The sequence below is a fragment of the Pinus tabuliformis genome, chromosome X, assembly GCF_031772625.1.
Source record: "Pinus tabuliformis cultivar Carrire ecotype Pingquan chromosome X, CPIR1, whole genome shotgun sequence".
NCBI classification, from domain to species: domain Eukaryota; kingdom Viridiplantae; phylum Streptophyta; class Pinopsida; order Pinales; family Pinaceae; genus Pinus; species Pinus tabuliformis.
Window position 1 is genome coordinate 204,925,520 of NC_142308.1, and position 12,179 is coordinate 204,937,698.

Genomic DNA, 12,179 nt, shown 5'->3' on the forward strand with positions numbered 1-12,179 from the left:
TTGGATATAGGAAGCAATTCAATTCTTTTGCTACCTTACAATGAATAAAATTGTGGGTGCTTCCTGAATCAATCAACACTATTACCTTTTTCTTCTTGATTTGTCCTTCTATCTTGATGGTTTGAGGAGTGGTAATTCCCACCAATGCATTACAAGATATGGTTGGATTTATTTTTTCTTCATCTAGGCTTTGTTCTTGGAGTATATCCTCTTCTTTTGACCTTTCTTGCTCCTTTTCTTCTTCCTCTTCCCAATCTATGTAGAATAATTTCTTCTCAACACAATTATGACCTTTAGTGTATTTGTTATCACAACTGTAACAAAGCGCTTTTGCTCTTTTTTCTTCCAATTGTTGTGGTGTCAACCTTATAGGTTGTGGAAGACTAAGGGCAACAACACTTCCGTCTTGATAGTTGTGAGTGGTATGCTTCCTGGTTGCCATAATTTTTCTTTCCATTTTTCTTGCTAACCTGAATGCCTTCTCTAATGAATCAGGTTCCCAAAGGCAAACATCATGTTAGGCATTATCCTTTAAAGACACTATGAACACATCAATCCTCTACTCCTCTGGAATATCTTTTACCCTTATGTTAAATTTTTGGAACTCCTCAATGTGCTCCATTATTGAACCCTTTTGTTTGAGACTTATCAATTGGTTAAAAAAAGTGTTGCTTTTTGTATCCTCATAATGTGCTATCAATTCTTCCATAAAAATTGCCCAAGTGATAAATTGTTTACGAGAGCAAAGCCATTGATACCATACAAACTAATTTGGTTCCAAATATAAAGTTTCCATACGTACCTTTTGTGTGTTTTGCACATTATTGAGATCGAAGAATTTCTCCATCTGTAATATCCATGTGGCGGGATCCTTGCCATCAAACTTCCTCATATCGATTTTTGGAATATGGTGAGTCTTCGATCCAACATTAGAGTCTATGAAATCAATTGACATTTCTTTTGTTCTCATCATGAGTTTCCTTTAGTACCCTTTCACTATTAGTGACCATTTCTTGTAGCAACTTATTCATATTTATCTTCAATTCTTCCATCTTATCATCCATGCCATCAATTTTAGCGTCCATGCCATTCACCCTAGCTTCCACGCCATCCATCTTAGCTTCTATGCCTTTCTTTAAACAATCCATCTTAGCTTCTACACCTTTCTTTAAACCATCCATCTTAGCTTCTACATCTTTCCTTAAACCATCCATCTTAGATTCTGTTGCTTTTTGTGCAAGTGACACTTGTTGCACTTTTTCTTGTAATTTTGATATATCATATAACATTTCTTCTTCTTCTTCATGAGTCATGCTAGAGCTTTCAGGTTCCTTACTAGGTGTTTGCATTTTCTCAGGGCATCAGTTACCGATAATAATGCTCTACTAGCCCTTTGAATTCCTTAAAGATAATTTTTCAAACCTGGTACTCTTAAGCAAAAAATTTAAAAGAATCCACACATCTTTTTTTCACTTTGTAGGAGCTCGATATTGCCTCTGATGTATCTCTATATTTTCAGATCATCCAGTTCTGAAATTGCAACCTATGGTTGCCCTCTATGTCCTCTTTCCAATGCCACCAGTCTAATCCAATTTGGATTCTCCAAGGAAGAGTTATGTAAAATCTCCCACAGTGACCTAATTATAGGCTAGTTCAGTGGAGCGAACTTGTACAACGTGTCACGAGTCATTGTTTCGTCCTTCGGCTTTGAAAAATATATACAAGAAGCTACAGTCCATCCTCTTTCTGCACCTTCTTACGAAATTTCAATCCAATGCTCAGGGAAAAAGCTATGATGATTTCCCCAAGTCACCTGTTTGGAATGTAATTCAGGAGTCTGCAAAAAGACCAACTTCCTCAGATCATATCTCCGCAAATATAGCGCAAAAAGCTCTGAAATTCAGACTTGAGATTCAGCGTGATGTCTTCTCAAATTGGGTTTTTTTTCTCTTCTGAAACGTCGCAGAAAAAAGTTATAGCGAAAATGCCACGATGACCTGCTTGGAGAAGCGAAACCCTAGAATCCAAAGCTTTGATACCAAATGTTATGAAACCAGCTGAAGAAAAGATAGAAAAGATAGATCAACGCCTTAGAATTCAGCCTCTTCGAGGGGGCAACCTCCTTTACATTACATAAATGAACAATTCTTGGATGATTCAAATGACAAAACCTCATTTCTATATATAGGAGTCTAAGGAGTCACAATATAACCTAGCTGACCTAACAATAACAATATAAAGCCACAAAAATAACAATAGAGGGATTCTATGGGGCACAGTAATAACAATATGGAGGAAATAGGGGCACACCAATATTAATAAGGGGTATAACTACAATAGTAATGGGGTAATCACTAGTATTATAGGGACCCAACAGTATATCATATATATATACAATCACAAATTTACCAATGAATTCTTTCAGCATTTCATTCATCAAACACATGAACATGATGGGGGCATTTCTCAATCCAAATGGCATAACCCACCATTCATATAAGCCTTCATTAGTCTTGCAAGATGTCTTCCACTCATCACCTTGTCGAATCCTGATTTGGTGGTAGCCGCTTTTCAAGTCTATCTTTGAAAAGTATGCTGCTCCACTCAAACAATCCATCATATCATCCATCTGAGGTAAAGGAAACCTGTATTTGATAGTGATCTTGTTAATAGCCCAGAAATCAATGCACATTCGCCACTCACCTCCTTTCTTGGGAGCTAAAATAGTCAAAACCGCACAAGGGCTTAGACTTTCCCGAATCAGTCCTTTATCCAACAACTCCTACACCTGCTTCCTGATTTCTTCATTGTCCTTTGGACTCATGCGGTAAGTAGCTTTGTTTGGCAAACTAGCTCCTGGAATGAAATCAATATGGTGACTAATGCTCCGCTTTCGTGGTAATTTGTCTGGTAAATCATCTACCACAATATCACTAAATTCCTGCAGCATGTCCTATATCTCTTTAGGTAAGTCAGTGATTTTAATATGGATTAATACTAGTTATGGACTTCACACAACTACATATTTTACCTTATCATCCTCAATCTGTCGCAAAAGCTCTTTTCCACCTAATAGTAATGCTTTTGTTCCACTGGTTTTTCCAGCATCCTCTTCCTTTATGGGCACTAGTGTATGCTTTATCCCATCTTTAACGAATATGTAACAATTTCTTTCCCCGTCATGGACGACTTTCCTATCATATTGCCATGGCCTACCAAGCATAATATGGCACATGTCCATTGGCATGATATCACAAGTCATCTTGTCCTTGTACTTGCCAATATGAAGCTCTACTTCACACTGCTCATCGACCAACAGTTGCTGACCTTTCTACAACCAAGACACCCTATACAATTTCCCCACCATTTCAGTAGCTACTATATTATCAGTACTTCCACTGTCTATGATTAATTTGCAGCATTTCCCATGCGACTTGCACACAGTCTGGAACAATTCTTTCCTCTGTATCTGATCAGCGACTTCCTTAGCTCGTTTCAATAATACCTCGTTCAACACCAAGGCTTCCCTGGTTTCAGGCATATTTTCCACCTCCTATGGTGGTGCCTCTGCTTCATCGGGCTGAGCTACATATGCTCCCCTCTGTCCAGTTTGTTCATTTTCGGGACATTCAAAGGACCTATGTCCCCACTTGTGACACTTGTAACACTGATAGGCATTTCCTCTGCCTCTGCCATTACCTCTTCCTTGCTAGTATGATCTTCCTCCTCTAGTGTTACCTTCCCTTTCAGTTTTCCCAAAGTCTTCGAACTACTTCCCTCTACATTGTTGTTGGCAGTTCTACCTCTGCCAAAGGACTGTCCCCTACCTCTACCAGAACCACATCCTCTTCTGGCATTCTATTTCATGGCAATCTTCTCCTCTGCCTTCAAAGCACTCTGATAGGCTTCCTTTATGGTCTTAGGGGAAATAATACTAATTTCTTCTAGGATCTCCATCCGTAGACCACTTACAAACCTAGTTGTTTTTTCAAGGGCATCTTCAACATAGCCAGCTCTCAGTTAACTTTATAAAATTCTTCAGTATATTCCTTTACGGTCATCATTCTTTCTCTCAGGTTTTGTAGTTGTCTATAAAGGGAAATTTGGTAATCCTTGGGCTGTAATTTGCTCTTCATCCTAGCAATCATCCTATCCCATTTTTTAATCAATGGTTTGTTCAATATTCTCCTTTCTTCCTACACACTGTCACACCATAGTGCTGCATGTCCCTTCAACATGGTGACAACAAACCTGATCTTCTTGCCTTCGCTTATTTCTTCATATTCAAAATATTTATCTAGCTCACTTATCCATTCTAACAATGCCTCTATGGACAAACTACCATCATAATTAAAAATCTGCAATCTTGGCTTGCTATTAGTCAACAAAATTGACCTCAATAGTTTAATCTTTGGTCCCTCTTCATCTGACTCATCCGTCATGGTTACGTTTTCCTCCTCAGTGTCATCCACACTTTCCAGATCTCTATGCCTTCCTGCTTCCATTACTACCAAACATGCAGTTAAAGTCCTAATCTCTTCTCGTAGCCCTTCAACTTCTACTCTTCTGATGGCTCTACCTCAACCCCTTCTTCCTACCTCCATACTTACTAAGAGAAAGGAACTAACCTCCTCTGATACCAAAAATTGGTGGCAATCTTGAGGAGGGACACATATCAATGACCGTTTAACTCTTGTCGATTTTTCGAATAAACAATAGTAGGGTTTTTCGTGTGAGGTTTTAATGCACTTTATTGCTTTTGACCTTCCTTTTGTATGGGCCTTGGTTTCGCAAATAAGGTCATTTCACACCTGTTGAGGGAAATTAGGAGTTCATTCTTGTATTCATCGTGGTATGGTTCAGCTCTATGGGTGCATTGTGCCTTCTCTTGTTTCTTGCGGTGGTTTTTTAGTGTTGTGCCTTTGCCTGTTCCTTGTGGTGGTTTGTTAGCGCTTTGCTTTCACTTGTTCCTTGTGGTGGTTTATTTTGCTGGTTCTCAGAGGGTTCAGGTTGACTTTCAACCTGCAAGTTGCTTCATCTTTGTTTCCCAGCTCATGCTTTGCCACTACTTTGCTTGTGGTGATTTTTTTTTTGTGTTGGTTCTCATTTTGATTCTACTTTGTGTAACCATAGGTTCTTTCCTTGCTACTATGGTGGACGGCTCAGCGAACACTACTTCAAGTAATTTTTTTATTCCAATTTCATTTACCTTGTTTTTATGGCTCTGACACTGTTGCTCCTTGGTGAGCAGGTAAATTTCTCCTATGGCATTCATGTTGGGAGAAACCCTCTCGCGAGAGACTCAATTCTCGTCCTCTGGCGCCGAGTCAGGCCTTTTCCACGTGAATCATAGCTCCTTTCTTCGTTTATTTGCTCACTGTCCTTTTGCTTTGTTGGCCCTACTGGTTTCTTTACTACCACCTTATTTTTGTGGTGGTGTGTAGGTTGTTCTTGGGGAACCCTGCTCCACTGCCTCGTCCTTGGGAGTCTTCGCAAGCTTGGGAAAAAATAGGGTAGGATACCTCCGTGGCTATATTGTGGCTTTCCTATTCTTTACTTGCGCTAGCCTTAGTTGGGTATAACTCTTGGGGTTTTTATTTCTCCGTATGTTTGTATGGTTTCGCGGGTCTTCATACCATTGTTGTTTGACTAGTCTTGTCCTACAACTCATTGTTTTCAGTGTTCGTGGGTTTCAAAACCCTTTACTATTTTTGGGCTATATAAACGTATAATGAACTATTAAATTTGGAAATGTAACAAATGCACAGATGTGCTTGAATATTGAATATAAATGTACCTCGGTTTTTTTGTTGAGAAAAGTTGTGTTGTTTATGCTCGCTTTGCCTTGGTCTGGTTCCTGGTGTGAGATGCTTTTAGTCACAAGATTTTTGTCGATGTCATTCGACATCTTAATGAATTATTTCACTATTTTGTTTTAACACAGTGCCTGAAACATTAATGCACATGAAAATAAGAAATTGTTTTGCTTCCTTAATGACAGGTTCTAGATTCATTTTCTTTCATAGATATTCAAGAAAATTTGTAATTTCAAATTCTATGTCCTCTCTTCTCTCTCGATGGTAGCCTCCTTCATGAGGCTCTGGTTTTTCTTTTTCAATGCCTTACTAGTAGTTTCTTACAGTTAAGTAACTATTCCTCAGTCACCTTTCATTTATCTAATAGTTTCTTTAAACATACTCTTAACTAATCCTATATTTACTTGCTTGCTTAATTTTTAACTCCTGCATCAAGGAGTCCCAAACTAAGGCATCGAAATATGTATCTTTTAACCATGAGAGGTTAAACTTAAAGGTAATTTTTTGTTCTCATTTACCCCAACCCACTCGAGGAATATCAAGATCATTGTTAGATATTGATGAATCATACATTGATGAATTATATATCCACAAGTGTACATTTTCCATTATGACAATCAAATCTAGGTTCACCAAAAATATGTCCATCATTTTGGGGACCTCCTCCCCCAAACTTTCGTTTCACAATGTAGGTCTAAATGGGTTAGGGATTATATCCCACTAGCATATCCCTTTTTCCTTTAGAACCCCATATCTCCTCAGAACTCATGGTTATGTTAAGATCACCTGCCACAATAAGAGAGCTTTATTCCAGAACATCGCAATTATCAATTAGGTCCCATAAATACTTCGTATCTGAATATGGCACATATATGTTGATGGCATGCAGGCATATATTGGGGACCCTCTCAGAAATCCTGAAAGAATAATCGAGCATGAAACTTAAGGGGACAAGGATCCCGAAATGTCGCGAGACCACCCGAATGTCCTGTAGCATTAGTCCCACAGACATTCCAATAAGGGCATATTTTCAACAAATACTCCCATGTTTTTTCTCTATTAACCATCATCTCATGTAAAAAAAACAAAGCTAGGCTTCTTCATATGAATGATGGAACGAAGGGCTGAACCCAAGCTCCTAATATTGAGAGACATGAAGATAATTTCGAGGGGAAAACATTGGGTATATCTCCTCTAAAGACCCAGGAAGCATCAATATCATTTATCTCCATAACAAATTATCTCCATAAAAAAGAAAGACGAGGATTTCAAAGGAACGCTTGGGAATATACCCTTAGCATCTTGAAATGGAGATTGTAGTGTCGAATGAGCCAATATAACATTTGAGACCTTTTTATATTTTGTGCCCCTTCTCTTTAGCACAATGACATTCTTTATAGAATTAGAGCTTAAAATTAATTTATAATGTTTAGTGGTTCAAGGTTGACCCAATCAATCATTAATAATAGTCCAGTGTGAAGGCTATGTGTAAGAATATCCATGTTCGATTTCAAATTGTGGAATAATGAATAAGAGTGGCCAAGAAAGCCTAGAACTAAGTTGGGGAATTACAAAGTTTTTCTATTCGTGAGAAAAACAATTATCTTCAATAAATAGCTCATAGGGTTCATTCAATAACATGTTCTCAAACACATGGACAACTAAATGCTAAACAAAGACATCATCAAGTACATGTTGTTTACCAGAAAATCAAGTACCTGGATCGTTACAGATGTTTGGAGCTTGTTTAGGAGAAATTTTCCATTGGAATCTTTCCTATATGCATCGAACCAACCCCACGGCGATCGTCCTGCGCCGAACCTCCTTGGACATCCGCAATCAAATGAGTACCCCAAGCATATGAAGAGGACACCCGAGAAGTCGATAACTTATCTGAAGTGATATGCTCCCCAAAAGGGTAGCCTCAGCTCTTGTAGAAGTTGATTTTTGTGGTGGTTTCGCTGCCCAAATCGCCTTCTGGTTTATGAGATCTCTTCTTTGGAAAAAAAAAAAAAAAAACCGCTCTTGGATTTTGTCCACCCCCTTGAGATGCATGCTCTGCACCTGCATCTACGTCATTTCATTTCCATTGCTCGGCAACCAAAACCCTGAACTAACTCTAGACAACCTGCGAGTTGTGTTCTCAGCCTCAAACATCGCCTCCTCGAGTTCGTCTGAACCTGGCGATGTATACACATGATAATGCCATTATTTTTCCTTTTGTTATGTCACATCAATTGAGTTTTCTCGTTATGTCACATTATTCGGCTTTTGTTAAAAATGTTATTTGTTATTCACATGACCAATTACCAATTTCAAAAATATCATAATTTAGTGGCATGAAATTACGATTTAAATAATCTTTTATTGAAAAATCTATTCTGAAATGTTCTTCTCTTTTTCTTGATTTACCAAAACCCCCTTAGATCATATCATGTCACCCTTCCTCTCAAACAAACCATGTGCTACAATTTTATGAACCAATGAAATGCATCCTTTGAAAATAAATATGTTAAAACTTTCGGAAAATAAATCAAACTAGGATGATTTATGCAAATTAACCTTGTGATAGAACCGTAGTCACTCTACATCTCAACAAACCATGGGAAACAACTTTATGAACCTATCGAATGCATCTTTTGCAACGAAATCTGCTAAACTATTGGGAAATAAATCAAACTATGATGCTTTCTTCTAATTAACCTGGTGGGAGAACTGTAGTCACTCTTCATTTGAAATAAACCATGTAAAACAACTTTATGAACTTATGAAATGCATCCTTTGAAACGAACTCTGTTAAAAAGGTTTGGAAAATAAATCAAACTATGATGATTTCTTCGAATTAACCATGTGAGAGAACCGTAGTCACTCTTCATCTCAAACAAACCATGTGAAACAACTTTATGAACCTATGGACTGCATCTTTTGAAACGAAATCCGCTAAACTATTGGAAAATAAACCAAACTATGATGATTTCTTCGAATTAACCTTGTGAGAGAACCGTAGTCACTCTTCATCTCAAACGAACCATGTGAAACAACTTTATGAACCTATGAACTGCATCTTTTGAAACGAAATCTGCTAAACTATTGGAAAATAAATCAAACTATGATGACTTCTTCTAATTAACCTTGTGAGAGAACCGCTTAAACGTCAGACGATGTTGGATGCTTTAAAAGATGAATGATTTGATTAAATTAGAACAAATGTCACCCCCAAAGCAAAGTATATCAGATAGATTGTAAATTTCTATACCATAAACTACGATGGTTATTGAAAGATTAATCCATTGTTTATGATTATTTGTTTGAATGAACCTTATGAGATAACTGTTTAAACAAACGACGTTGGGTGTTTGGAAAGATGAATGATTTGATTAAATTAGATCAAATGTCACCCCGAACGATAGATTTAGATACCCTGTAAAAGTTCAATACCATAAACTAGGATGGTTATGTAGAGATTGATCTATGGTTCAAAGTTAGGTTAGATAATGTATATGTTTTTAAAATGAATTAAATAATATATATGTTTTTTAAACAAATTATATGTTATTGATATATTATTCCAAAAACTCCTTTACATTAGGGTTTAATGTATTATTGAATACCTTCAACTTTTGTATGTTGGAATGTCATTTAAAGAATTTAGAAATTATTAAGGTTTTTACATCAATTAAAACAATATTTTAATTTTTAATTTTTTTTATTATGTGTAATATATTTTTTTAACGAGTAATTTTTAATTTATTAAACCATAAAAAAATAAATTAATTTATTATAATAATAATAATACTATAAAATATTATGTAAATAATGAAAATCAGAATTCAAATTCTCATAAATTAAATAAACAAAAAAGCTACTTAAAAAAAATAAACATCAATTATTAAACCTATATTTTATAAACGGTTCAACTTTGTATAATAAGCATTCTTTCAAATTGTGATGCATTCTCTCCTCTAAAGGAAGAAAAATGTTTAAGAAAACGGTTTACAAGAGACCATTGTTTATAATACTAGCATTTGCACCAAAAGTTGCAAAGGAAACACCTTAAGGCGAAAGTTTTCTAAACAAAGTGTAAGACTCTAAATTTTAAAACCTTGATTTTGGCCTGTGAAATAAACACCCTCCATCCTAAAAACTCACAAATCTAAGTTTCTGCATTTCTGAATTGTTGAAGTGAATGGGAGCAAAACATATTTAGAGATCTGAATTTTATATGTTTGTAGTTCATGGGGATTTTCAATTGTCATATTTTTTATATATCATTTCACTGTAATGAGATCCTGACTATTGAAACAATTCAATATCTGCTTCCATACAACTTAGATATAGATAGGCTTATTTATGTTGACATAGGTGCTTATTTATGAGGCACATAGAGAAAAAAAGTTGAAGGTGCTCTGGCTTCTATTTTATACAAATACTGTGGTCTTCCTATTTCTCTCTGTCCAGCTATGGCCGTTGATTAAAAACTTTGGTTGAAAAACATGAAAAATTATGGATCATACATATATCAAATAGAGGAGGCAATTTTCAATATAGTTATAATTCTATATGGTAGTGTATTCTATTGGCATGGGAGTTATGTTGTCACTCTATGCATGACAGATTTTGATTTTATTTTTTCAATTTTTTTTTGTAATTACAATGGTTTTCACTATAAATTTTAAGATATTCAAATTCTCTTTTATTTTTAGGAATTATTTGTTATGATATTTAACATGTTTATATTTTTGCCATATAAACTAACATGTATGGTAATGGAAGGAGAATTAAACTCACCAACTATCATTTAAATTATTATCCTTTGCCATAATTACATAATATGATTGAACCTAGAGGCTTATTTTATAACCCAGAAAAATATGCAAATTTGGAGTTTCAATGTTATACTCTTTCTTCCAGTAAACCATTGAATGTCAACCAGCATGATTTCTCTCCATCAAAAAACCATTGAATTTCATTTAGCATCCTTTATCTCCTTGACATTTTATATTTTCTATTATTATATGTAAATGTCCATCTTAAATAATAACGATCTTCAAAACTGTCTCAAGATTGATTACAATATGTAGGTCCACTTAGAGTGCATGGCAAAAAATAGAAGAACGGAGTAATTCAAGGTTGATCTCATGATGCAATGAAAATAAGACTTATGTTTGGACAAACAACTATCAAACTAACATACTACCAACTCAAAGTTCCAAAAAATTTGTTCAAGACATAGACAATAAGGCTAATTTTCTTTCTCAATACATGAAATCCATATTCACAAAATCTAACTGAAATTTTCCAAAAGTTTAGAGGTTCGAAGTTACCGTATGTTTATCAGTAGGCCATATGAAATTCCATAAATATAGCAAAAGAAAATATATCACTTGAATTCAATATATAGATTAAATAAAGACTTTTCAATATTGGATCACATGTTTTGCCTTTACCTCAAATGAAATGACTACAGGTATATTATGCTCTACTGATAACTTAATGAAAATATTTTAAGAAGTGGACTAGAGCAGAGCAAAGGCAACCAGGGTTTACATCTGCTGCAACGAGTTTATCTCCATGGATTGGCGTAGAAGAGGGAGCTCCACTCCCTCCTATAAGGAAGTAGTGGCCAACAAGAGTAAGAGGCCTCTAGAGAAAGGAAAAGGTGATGCGGAGGTAGGCAGAAATAACAAGGAGAAGGAATCAAAAAGCATCAAAGTGAAGGAGCAGGATGGTACAAAAGACAAGGAAGAAAATGATAAATTACAAGGAACAAAAGACAAAAATTAGAAGAGTCAGTGCAAACACAGAGCTCAAATTACTCCTAGAGTAGTTTTAAATAATCCATCACTGAAGGAGCACAGAAAGCACATGCAGACTTACGCAATCATATGCAAATGCATGGGGCTATGGCCCATTGAAAAAGCCTTACAAACATGGATAAGATACCACTGGAAGTCCAAAGGTAGCATTGATCTACATCTGGAGTCCAAAGGTTATTTTACTGTGGTGTTCACTAACATTGAGGATAAGGACAACATGTTTGAAGGCGGTCCCTACTTCTATGTAGCAGAAGGGCTCTATATGAGACTATGGATGTTGAACTTTGATCCAGAGTGGGAAACTTTTACTTCTGTTCCTGTTTGGGTAAGACTTTATTCTTTACCTCTTGACTATAGGCAATTTGAATCCCTTGCAGCCATAGGCAATAAATTAGGACGATTTATCAAAGCCTCTAAAGCCATAAGGAGGGGAAAATAGACTTCCTTTGCTAGGATCTGTGTGGAAATGGACCTATCCGAAGCTCTCCTAGATGAAGTCATCTTAGAGGTTTTTGATGAGGAATGGGTGCAAAAAATCGACTATGAA